Here is a 12,795-nt window from a genome sequence, read left to right on the forward strand (position 1 = left end):
TGGCAAGGGGAGGGAAAACTGGAAGGAAAAGGGTGGATACAGTCTCAGAACGCAGAATGTATAAAACTCAAAACAGAAGCAAGAACTTCTAAAAGATCCATCCCTGTAAATACTTATGGCATCTAGTACACACGGCTCAAAGCTTTTCCCATTTGTTATTCAGAACTTTCTGACAAATATCCTGTGTATATTTTAACAGGGTTTTAGTTTGTTTTGGTTTTGTTTGATTGTTTTAAATACCTAGCTCTTATTAATCCCTTAATTCCAATCCCATCATATGCTTTTCTGAACCCTAAACCCTGCTAAGCACCACAATTAATACCAGCTTCTGAATGGAAATTCTCTTAAAGACAAACTAAGAGTAAAAACATCTGACAGACTTGTTTCAAGAGTAAAACAAGCACCCACAGGCTAAGAAAGGCAAAGGCGAAAACAAAACAAAAAAACACCACAAAATAAACTGAAGGTGATATAGATTGTATTCTTAAAAAACTACCTGCCACTTCAATCAACTTGCAATCAAAAGAAGCAGGTGACAAGTTGGAAGAATCTAATCTGTTTGGCAGAATGTCAAAAAATAAGCCACTAGAAATAGGTTTGAAAGAGTTTGAGCAGTTTGTGATTTTAAATGCCATGAGGAGTACTTCCTAGCTTGTAGTACCCATTGTTGTGCATTGCATTTCCCAGAACTGTTGCTAATATTACGTAACAGTCATTGCACTTTTATCTGAATTATTTGCATGCCACTCTTCTCAAGCCTATGCTATCCCTGAAATGCAGAAGTTACTAATACCACAAAGCTTGTCTTTATCCCCTTATTCCAGGAATTTTTCCCCATGAAAAGATCACCTCTTGTAAGTCTCAGTTCTCCCTTCTAAACTCTCGGCCCCTCAGATTATCCAAGAGTTTCTTCCAAGGGAACAGATCTGTGCTGTAGGATAAAGGGGGGCTTGTATTGGAATTTTGACCTGCTGACTACCCAAAACCTCATTTGACAGGCTGGGGATAGCAGAGTGCCAGCACAGACCAGTTTGCCTAAATCCTTGCTTTGACTGTTGTAATCAGAGCTTCCTGTGAGCAATTTCCAGTTATTTATTCCCACGCCATCCAGGGCAGAGCCATAAGCTGATCTGGGCTGTCTACTGCAACAGCAGTAGTTTTCATCAGGTCACATATCCAAACAAATTAATACCATATAAATTTCCAATAATCATCAGTTCCCACTTTTTAAAGTTCAAATATAGATGTGCCAATGAAAGAAGTACCCTCAACATAGAAGTTACTTGGACAACCAGAGAGTATGAAATGCCTTCTAATATAAGGGGGCCAGTGAGGCTTGTCTCTGCAACAATACGGTCAGAACTCCAGCCTAGAGGATTTAAGCACACATCCCAAGGGAAATATCACTAGTTTTTCACATTGAAAGTAGACTGTATTTCTATACACACACAAAAAGTATTCTTTCAACCAAAAAATGCTATTCATCTGTACACTGTTCTTAAGCTCAGTCATTGTAGTGAATAGTTCAGAAAAGGCAGCTTTACAAAATTACCCAAAAAGGACCGGCTTGAAGGTTATAATTTCTCACTTGACAAGGTGCTAAAGCATCTGTACAGGGATTCCAGCATGTAAGATACCACCATCACATCTGGTTTGTGAAAGCTTCTCCCCAGATGCTCTAGTACCCCTTCATTTAGCATTATAGTTTCAGTGATGGAGACTGACTGGCTCAAAGGTGTGTCTGTAATTAGCTCTCCAGACATCATACCAATCTCTCCGCTAGCCAGTTCTCTTGTAGCTAACACACATCAACTAATATGGATTTGAGAGAAAGCAGAAAGTTGGCTGGGAAGAGTTAATTTTCTCCTCCAAGCTAGCCACTGACTCCTTCCGGTAATAGCAAACTGAAGAGCCAGTATAGCAGGGTGCTGAGCAGCCCCTAACACCAGGATCAGCTGAGTTTTATAGTAAAAAAAAAAAGTCACCTCACGAAAACAACCTACACATCTAAAATCATACTGATGCTCAAATGTTATTGTGGCACCAAGGCCTGGGCTCTTGGCATTTACAGGTTTATGCTCAAGAGCAAAAAAACTTTTATAAATTGAATATATTCTCAAAAGGGATTCACAAAAGCCTCTGCTACAATGAGTTTTGCTTATACCCAGTTGCCAAAGTATGACAGCTGGAAAGTAGAGAGTTGACTGCATCTGTAACTGACAAAAGCTGTAATTTAATAAGCACTTGGGGGCAGTTTTCACAGCTTAGTACACCAACAGACATGTCCTAGCAAGCCTGGCCTCGGCACTTTCAGACTGCTCTGTCCCCAGACACCTGCCCTGGTTGGGATAATAATATCCCAGTGCCACCTATTACACCTGCTTAAGGCGCTGATGGAAATGCAGGCACAGGTCCTCTTCTATCAGCTCTCTCCAGCTAACTACCACTGGCATAGAGGTGGGGGGCAGTTCACATGTAGGTGATGTGTTTGGTATTACATGAGCTCTGAAGCAAGCCGCTGATGTCCAGGAGCTGGACTCAATCATCCTTATGGGTTCCTTCTAACTCAAGATATTCATTGATTCTCTTTGTTTTGTTCCTCCCCCCCCCCCCCCCCCCCCTTCCTCCTATCTGTGCAAAGAGAATTTATTCAACTTTGACACAAATTTAAAAGAACTTGGCTGCCAAATAAGAAACAATGTTGACTGCTCCCCAGCCACTACTGCTCCTTTTGTCTAATTGCTGGTATCCCTAGACCAGTGTCTGTGTTACCATTAATCTGCTTAAGTCCCTCAGAAAGGACAAGAGCCCTGACAACTGAGGGTTGAATATACTCTGCTTGCCAAAACATGTATTTTTTGAGAAGTATTTTCATTTCTGAAATAATTGCTACTCAGCCACATTAAGCATCGTGTAGAGAATCCTATTAAGAAGTACAGATGCAGAACGTTTGAGATTGGATGAGGAGCTACAGAGCACCAAAAGGAAGCAGTATTATTTACTCTACCAACATATATGTTATGTATAAAGGTTTACAAGCCTTCAATTTCCCTTTCCTTAAAATAGATGCAAGTCCAGCTCAACTCCATAAACACTCTGATTTGCAGAGCTTCACTGGTGGTCTTTCTAAAATAAATACATAAAAAGGCATTGAGTAAAAATGTAGAGCACTACAGGAAAAACTGCCTAGATGCATCAACAAGTTGCAGAAACAAACATTACGCCCTCATAAATAAATAAATTGGATGGTGGCCTCCTGCTTTACAAGACAGAAAAAAAAGAAAGCTTAACTTACTAGTTGCACTGGACACTGAACTACACCTGACTTGTCACACGTAAGTTGTACATTAGGAAAAAGAATTACTAGTAACAGACGTATTAAAGGTCTCGTTTGTAGGTTCCAGCCATGCTGTCTGGCAAAGAGATTGCTCACCCAGAAATGCTGTTTCTTCTTTCTAACGTTTCTCAATGTAAACGTTTTACAGCTGGAGTTTCCAGCAAAGTACAGCCATTTTTTTAATAACAAAAATGCATTTGTAATTATGTCTGCAGCCTTCACATTAAGCATTTTGTCTTTATCCTACCATACTCTCTTTAAAAATCCCAAATGCTATTGCTATCAGTACAATAGCACACTTAACAGAGGCACTTGGATCATTTCCTGCTCAGATTCAATAAATGTCAGGGATACATACAGGTGATTCCATTAGTTAAATGCAGAAACTTGGCAGGGAATTTTACTCTCCTGAAACTGATACAGCCAACACTAACCCAGGCTTTGCACCTCAATCACTATTCAAGAGCCTTCAAAATAACCGTGAAATAACACAAAATAAATTTCTATTGTCTTCCCGTTCTAAGTACTTGACATTGTTCAACTACTTGCTAAAGAACTAAATGTCACATTAGGTCATCCCTTAATATAGACCAGGATAAGCCAAACTTCTTTCATGTCCAGTTAACAGACAAATCTTTTGACCTTTCCAACAGGACTACTGAAGACCTGGCAAGATGTGCCTTTTAGTCTGTGGCACTTCACACAAGGTATTGCATTTCATTTCATTTCAGAGCTTTGTTACAGGCAGAGCTGACAGCAGTCCCTACAGCTCCCACTTTTTAATACTTTCAGCTATGAGATATTGTTTAGTCTTGATTTTACTTCTGCTAAAGTGTTTGAGTAGAACATCCTAAGGTACAAGTTTAATTCTGAATGAGATGGAAACTGTAATAATAATATTCTACTGTGAAAAAATATGGATTATTCTACTCGGAAATTTCTGGCTTACTTTAAAGGAAAAACAAAAACCACTCTCTGAAAGGAATGCATACTACCTGCCTATTTTGAGTGGGAAAACAGTGTTGAATTAAAAAGCTTGACAGGGAAGAAAGGTAGGCAGAACAGTCATCCAAGTGTCACATATAATCATCAGCTTCACTCCAACTTTTCTGGATTATAAAACTCCGAAGGCTATCATTTTCATTATTTAGTAAAAACGGGGCACTAACAGCAAAAGTTTCTGCACTCTCTGTCTGCTGGCCTTACTTTACACCAAAACTACTGAGTGTATTGCCTTGGTGCAGCACTTTCTCATCTGCTTTGAAGATAACTGAAGAGACGTGTCAAGATACGGTCTTCAGTTTATAACATGCTATTTTTCCCTTCACACTACCTTCCTGCTTACATTAACATGCATAAGAGACTATGTGGTGGGACTGCACTGGTGTCTCTGAGTGTCAGATGACAAAAAGCTACTTTGTGAAGGATCCCATCCCACTTATCTGACAGCACTGAAAGGTGAGTGACTGATGAAGCAGAAACATGGAAAAACAGAGTGAGAATATCCCTTGTGTAGAGTTCAGCAAATCATTTAAATTAGATTTGTGACATTAAAGAGTGGTCATTGCTACTCAACTAGAAACCATAATGTCTGTGCAGCATGCAGCTGGCTGATGCCTACCCTCCCCACTCATACCTGGACCAAACCTAAAGGCAGCAGTGCTTGTTCTCTCTCTTTATCTGAGCTTCATTCCCACATGTATCTAGTTTTAAGTACATTGCTGGAAAGACCAGTGTCTGTGTTTATACTGAACAATCACATTCCAACTGAAGAGGAGTGGACAATTTCCAAAGCATGGCATTACCAGCATGACCACACTGCTGAAGGAAATAACTTCAGCAAGGGCACCTTGAAATGAATGCAATTGCAAATCTGATTTATTAGGTTATCTTAACCAAGAAGACCATTGTAATCCTAATCTAGACCAGTATATTTTACAGCCATCTACTTACATATCCATTGTCATAGCTTCTCAGCTTTTAAACCAGACTAGCAGAGTTTGTGATACCAAATCTTCTACCTAGCAGTTCCACCTTCAGTATCACACAAGGGAATACCTGGATTATTAAGTCTTCTACACAAGCAAGGCTTTAAGGCCAGATGGTAGCAGAAGCTACTGACACAGAGTCCTTTGCTGAGCTGCAGGTGTTCACAGCCTTTATCTTTTACCCATTCCAGCTTGTGTAAGAACACACAGTAACTCACCCCACAAATTCAGCTTGTGGATCCCTTACAGTAAGGCACCCTAAGCAAATATTTTAGTGACATTTTCTCTACTTTTACTTCCCTGGAGCATTATGTCATTCACAGACTCAGACAATGCCAGCCCCAGGAGTTGTTTCCCTTTCCAATGCCTCTATTCTTAGAACAGTCACCTATACTTCCATTTCTCATATTAATTCAGATAATTTCCAATCCCATTTCCAACCCTTTCTTGAACACTGCCAGGAAGAATATTAACCTACTTATATTTTGCACTGTTTCAAGCACAGAATAGACAGTTTTCTCTCACACTTTCCCTTAGATTGATAACATATGAGGTCTATTCTTAAAATGTCAAAACAAATGCAAAAAAACAACAATGTTATCTGCTGGCTCCATACCAAAACCAAACAAACAAATCTTTCACCACCATGTCTCTTCTCACAATGCCTTCTGATAGCCATCGGCCAATGAATAATGAGAAAAACAGTCACACTAAAAATAGCAGCTCAAAATGGTGGGGAAGTCGACAGAAGTTGTCAAGCCTCCCGGGTCAGATACTCACAAAGAAAATACTCCTTTTTTTTTTCTTCTCTTTTTAATTTATTTTTCCCTCCAGTTTCTATTTAACGAGTGACCTTACTCTTTAGCCTCCAGACAGCCTGCCAATTTTGTATCTACTTTGGGCATCTACTTAAGAGTTTATTTTTTCCACTACATCTGTCTTTCAGAAGCGGACGCTGTAAACAAACTTCAGTTTTTCCATCATAAAACATTCCGCTTGTAATCCTTGTACTGTAACTACAACAATCACTTACAAATTATAAAAAGTTACCAGCATCCTTAAATGAAAAAAAAAAAAAAAAACATGTTGAACATGGAGTCAGATATCCATTAGCCACAAACTGGTAGGCTCCTTTTCTTCCCTGATACAACAGTTACATTCACTTGGAATGATAACAGTACAGAAACTATTTAGATTAAGTTTTCTACCTACTAGATCTGAGGAGGCTGCCAACTAAGACCAAGGATAGATGAGATGCAGACAGGTTCCTCCTGTTTCTTACCACACAGCCTCACTTCTGCCTTCCCTTCTCCTTTCAGGGATGCTCTTGCTTTAAACTGCACAGCAAGGGAAGGAGAATAAATGGCTTGGGAAAACACAAACCTTTTCCCAACTTTCAACACAAAGTTTGAACAGTGCTGAAAAGGGAGGCAACCAGTAAATTACAGCAGTACGAAGTGCTCTCTCCTCCAGTCTTCAAGGAGAAATTATTTCAAGGATGACACTGCTTGCAGGCAGTTCTGCAAACCCTGAAGCACTACACTGTGCTCTTAGGACCTTCAGAAAACTTGCTAATTTTATGAGGGCTGCTCTAAAAGTAATGCCTCCTATTTTATTATGTGCTCTTTGTATCTGTTGTAGCTTCTATGGAAATAAGAGACTTTACTTTTGGAGTGACCTACATACATCACTTGTGAAGCAAGGAACATTATTATTGTCCATATTCCACATAGTTACAAAAGGAAACCCCCTACCCCCACCCCAGTTCCTTCAGGACTCTGCACAGAGAGGATGCAAACCGTGTCACTCATAGCTCGTTTGTTAGTAAGCTACACCTAAACAAAATTAAATACAACCAAGTAATGCTTCTTGCTTTATTGGTTGCTGAATGTTATCCATTCTATAAAATCCCATAAAACAAAGCATTCGACCCAGGAGAAGGAAGAGCAGGTAACTACTGTGACCTCCACAGATTTCCCCTCAACCTCTACCATGTGCCAGGAAATATCCCTGCTGGTAACCACAGCCTACATTTAGTCAAATCCAGATCTCATTTCTGAGGAGAGAAGAAATTGAACAGGATAATTTTTAGGAAGTTCACTTAAAATAAAAAAATTAAAAAAATTAAAAAAAGACAAGTGAAGATTAAATACAACTTTATATAGACTATGAAAAGAAGAAAGACTCCTGATGTTAGCATTCATCTTTCTTGAATCTTGAAGGAAGATTGTATAAGTAGATATTTTTGGTTCCTAGCAAGTTTTCAGTTTTATAACCTTCCTAATCTGGTGCTACGCTAAAAAGGCTGAAAGCCTCAATACTAACAGTTTTCTTTCAAGTCTAATCTCTGGAAGTCATGCTATTATCCCTATTTCCAAAGTGATTGGTACAATCCAGTATTCATTGTTGCTAAGAAATTTTAGACCATAAAATTAGGAGAAAGAAGACAAAGAGACTTGAAACAAGATGAAGAGATTCTTCCCTCCCCCCCCCCCCCCCCCCCCCAATCTCATTTTGTAAATAACATCAAAAATACTTTTGGACCTATCATACTTCAGTATTTTCTTTTTAATAATTTCCCCAATAAAACTGGAGTTTAAAAAGAAGTTGACAGAAGTCCCATTTCATTACCAGACGCTGACACTACCCATTACTACTCATGAACTTATCTTACAGTTCCCAAAAAGTATCTTTGATGATCAGATATCCTCCAGGAATTTTAAGATACAGACTGACTACTTACACCTTTTCACCTACTTCGTGGCTTGAGATGCTTTCCAGAGATGAGCAACACTTTTTCTACAGCTCACGGTTTCACAGGACACATTTAAGAAATTTCACATTTCAAAATGACACATTGTATAAAGTCTACCAGAAAACCAGAGCAATGCAAGTTACAGAAATGGAAAACATCTGAAGCCATGTTTTGTGGAAACCATCACCACTCAGGAGCAACTCCCAGCAGCACAGCAATGCCAGCAGCTGCCAGTTAGGGCTTAGTTAGTAGCTTGCAGGAGCTTCCAGGATAGAGCATAAAGTTACCGACACAATTATCACTGGCCAGGCTGGCAGTTGTTCTAGTGATTCTCTCCTATTTCACATGCCTGCTTGAAAGACCATTTCCCTAGTTCCCCACTGTAATAGTTTATTTTATACCAACAAAATAAATAAGTAAATAAGTAAAAAACAACTTTATTTTACTGGAAAAAACACACAGAGTTTAAAATAATAATAATAATAATAATAATAAAAATTTTTCACAGATGTTAATGATAACCAAATAGTTTGCTTCCTAACATTAGGAAGACCAAAGGCCAAGCTTCTGCATAAACAAATATTATACAAACACCATACACGTGCTCCATCCCCATGGATAACATTCTAGATAACCATATGGATACCTGGGTAGGAAGGATGGAAAAAATCAGAATGCAGAGGAGGTAGTTCCTCTGATGATGATCATCTGACACCAGCATGAAGAATTTCAGCATGCTCCCATGGGACGCAGATTGAGCAGCTGATGTGCTGCATGGGTGTTCATTAGCCACTTCATCCCAAGGTGAGCTGCTTCTCTACTCCTTCTCTAGGCGTGCTGCATGCTGACAAATTCATTATCATGAGCCTTTCACCAGCTATGAGCTTGCCACAGAAACACAAGGAAAAACGCACTTGAAATGCGAATAAATGCAAAAATACAGGGCTGAGGGGATTTCTGATGGGGGAGGGTGGGTTCTATTTTTTTCCTACATGTAGCAATTCAGTTCCACACCTTTGCTTCAAGTGTACTTCCATGTCAGAGGTCATTTTTTCAGACTGCCCCTCAGCTGCTGTCTTTCACACAGCAACAATACATAGGAGAATATATTTCAGTGTCTTGGTGGAAAGATTCAGCCTCTACCGCCATACCACCAACATCCACCTCGGACATTGTGGGTCAACATAATAAAGTAGGAGGCATTGCTTTCCATGCAGCTCTCATAGACTTCTATAGATCCACTTGTATTTCCTTGTTTCTGGCAGCAATTATTGTCATAAAACTGAGATAAGAATTGTTTACAGACTTCGCTACAAGACTTGTGTCCCTATTTTGGTATGTTACAAATGCTTCAAGAATGCATTTCTAACAAATACCTAAACCTGTCAGGTCATTACAACATTAATGAATAATCCTTCAGTACCAAGGGCTATTCATTTCATTCTGCAGAAGGCGGCAGTTTTGGCAATTATAATCCTACAGTTACATTTATGAAGTTCATTCTAGTTATGTTTACTGAGCACTGAGTACTAACTAAGTTTTTCTCAAAGTAATACAGATATAATATTAATGCAAAGTCTAAAGAAATTAGTATGTCCAACTGGACATATCAGAAGCACCATTGGGATTTATCCAGGATCTCAGACGTGCATAGATATAAGCCATGGCAATTCATTCAGTGTTGGCAAACTAAAAATGAAATAACACCATTTCAAATATTTTGACCAACTTCTTTTGGCCCAGCTGGTGTTTAGCAGTGTGGAAATAAATTTTACATGGAAATAGGTAAGAGATAATTAGGGTCTTAGAGATGCAATTCTTACAACGTAGGTCAATACCAAAGCATGTCTTAGATGCAATTCTAACAATGTAGGTCAGTACCAAAGAATGAAGACACTTCCTCATGTCCTAAGTGCCTACTAGTAACTGGTAACTGAAGCTTGAGATGGAGGTGCCAAATAAGCAGCTGCCTGTTAAGTGGCCTGCACTGATTCAGATGTGATCGATTCATTTACAGGAAGACAAGTTGCATGATGGCAAATGTCATTTCACTTGACTGCATGTATTAGAAAGATGGATAAGTATTAAGCTTTTACTTCCATAGGGAAAGTCAGACATTTCCTACAATAGCTAGAAATAAAATTTGCATCCCAAACTAATTAGTTATTCCTTGCTGAGGGGTTTCCATTTTCTGGTCTTCTACATTCACTGGTCTTCTACAAATGTTTTTCTTGCTCCTTCAATTAATGTAAAACACCAAAAGGAACAAGTGAGGACAGCATCTCAGTAATGTTAGTTTGCACATGTCAGCTCCTGCAATTTCTACTTTCTTCAGCATGAGTTAACTGGCCACAGCTTGCAATCTCCCATTATACAAGTGCCACTTCAGAATTAAATACCTGGAAGCATCACAGTACAGCGGCATGTGGTGGCTTGAGCCACTTGAATGGTTTATTGTTAGTAGAAGATGGAGGTCTACAACCTCAGCCCGCCCTTCACTCCTGCTCCAAGGGCAAAGATCAAATTTATTTTTATTTCTTTAAACTCATAGAGCAATTTCCTCTCCAGTGAAGACTCTCTTGTGAGAGCAACACCTCTGTTCTCACACTGCTACACAAACCTACTCAAACCTATTCCAACCACTCCCAACACACCACCTCCTGCTACAGGTCTATATCTGACCCATGTAATGGTACTGGATAGAGCTTCTTTCCAAGGAACAACCTAGTTAAGTCCATTCATATACAGCTCCAAGCATCGCACACATTGATTTATGCTATTACTGCTATTACCCACAAGGACATGTCCAACACAGGGGGGAAGGGAGGGGGGGGGGTGGCAAGAAATATAAAAAAGAGCACAACAAAGATTGGCTTTACCAGGTAAAGGCAACTACTACTCCCACTGAAATGGCATACCACTGCTAGCCAAATGACTTACTGAAAACTCTCTCCAGGAAGCCTATAATATGTTGATTTGTTCCCATTATCAGTAATAAGACATTAGCTTTTTGGATAAACAGCATTCAAAAACAAAGTATTTTCCATGCTTCATAAACTGTACTTTATTTGAACTTAACTTCAAGTAGCCAAAACTAAACTAAAGCAGGAAATTAGCCCTCAGTGAAACAGCCAGATTCATCCTCAGCCCTAAGAGGACAAATATATGGGGAAAAAAAATAAAAATAAAAAGGTCCTCCTTGCCAAAAACCGTAATTCTGCTGCCTTACTACTGCTTTGCTATAATAATTTAATTAGCAGTCTTCAGATGCAGGAAGGCGTTTATGCTTTGTCAGGAAAAGAAGGGGTGGGGGTGAATGGTACAAGCTGTTCCAGCATACCAGGAACAAAGCACCTAATTCTTCCAGCTATCAGACCAAAGTTGGACTGACATACCAGGACTAAGTGCTTTTTTTGATTGAAAAGTGTTGTTATTGTTATTGCACTAGGGCAGTGTAAAATCTAGATGGTCTTAATTCCAAATAAAAAGAAATGACTCAGTCAGAGAGCAGAGCTGAGGTCCAACATGTGAATGGGGTATTGCACTTCCCCTCTCCATGCACGTTTAAAACCTTAAAACCACCTCAGAACCCATCTTTCACTATGGTCTGCTGACATGGGCACTGACACTTGTCATTAGAGAATCCCATAACTCAGGCTTTTAAACACAGCTGTTTATGCTGATTCCTTCCTGCTACTCCATGCAAACAGCACACTCAATTCATGTGATAAAATACTCATCTAGACTAATTTCAGCACATTTGTTTCCTCTACAGACATTTTCAGATGGAAGACATGCTTACTAGCCATGTCACACTCTGGCTCTCCAGAAAGGCAGAGCCCCTTACAAAAAAAACAAGTGTTACTGTCACTACAATTGGCTGTTCATTGTGTCTTCCTGCCTACAGCCCTGGGCTGCTCATCAGTACTGCCTGCAAATAACCCCACATGGCAACAGCCTATACTTCTATACTCTCCTTGCCACAGTAGTCCTTTGGCCATCTCACTGGAAGAACATCCCCAGTTCAAACATCTTATCGCTGCAGGAGTAACCAGATGCTGAACAACAGAGAGAGTTACAGCTTAGCTTGAAAATTCCCAGAATTTGGAAATAAACTGTAGTTCAGCCCCTTTTGGTTCAGATATAATCTGTATGCAGGTATTTTCACAGCTCTCCATTTTACCCCAGCCATAAAAATAATAATAATTTATCCTTCATAATCCACAGGTGACTAAGATTAGCCAAGTCTAAATGAACTGGCAGGCTGCGAATCTCTAGTTGAGATTAGCTAAAAATATTGCCATGATGCATAAACCCAAATAGAAACCTGCTCCCTCTCCCAGGAATTCTGCAGTCCCAACAGGTGTAAAAAATAATTCATCTTTGTCACTAAACTGCCTAAATACACAGGAGGGGGAGGCAGGCTGCTGGCAGAGAAGGTGTCATTTATACATGAATGCTTCCATGGTGCAAAGCACAGTTTAAAGGTGCTGGAGTCCAGAGCCACAACTGTTCACCCAGAGAGTCCTCACATAAATTCAATAGTACAAATTTAGTCCTCATGTGATGTAAATGAAGTGTTTTAGGTGTCTGAGGAAGGATTTGAAACTCAGCCCACACAGAAAGAAAATTCATCACTAAAAATAAGTAAATAAATGAAAGCAATTTCAAAAGCAGGGAACTGGTAGATAGCGCCTGGGTACAAAGATCACATT

The 12,795-nt window shown here is 39.5% G+C and overlaps 1 protein-coding gene across 6 annotated transcripts in view; it reads right to left on the reverse strand.

Annotated features, from left to right (window-relative positions):
- Positions 1-12,795, reverse strand: part of PDLIM5 (PDZ and LIM domain 5) — a 113,195-nt gene that overhangs the window by 97,262 nt on the left and 3,138 nt on the right. The window lies entirely within an intron of this gene.

This window comes from Excalfactoria chinensis, chromosome 4 (assembly GCF_039878825.1).
Source record: "Excalfactoria chinensis isolate bCotChi1 chromosome 4, bCotChi1.hap2, whole genome shotgun sequence".
In the NCBI taxonomy this organism is placed as follows: Eukaryota; Metazoa; Chordata; class Aves; order Galliformes; family Phasianidae; genus Excalfactoria; species Excalfactoria chinensis.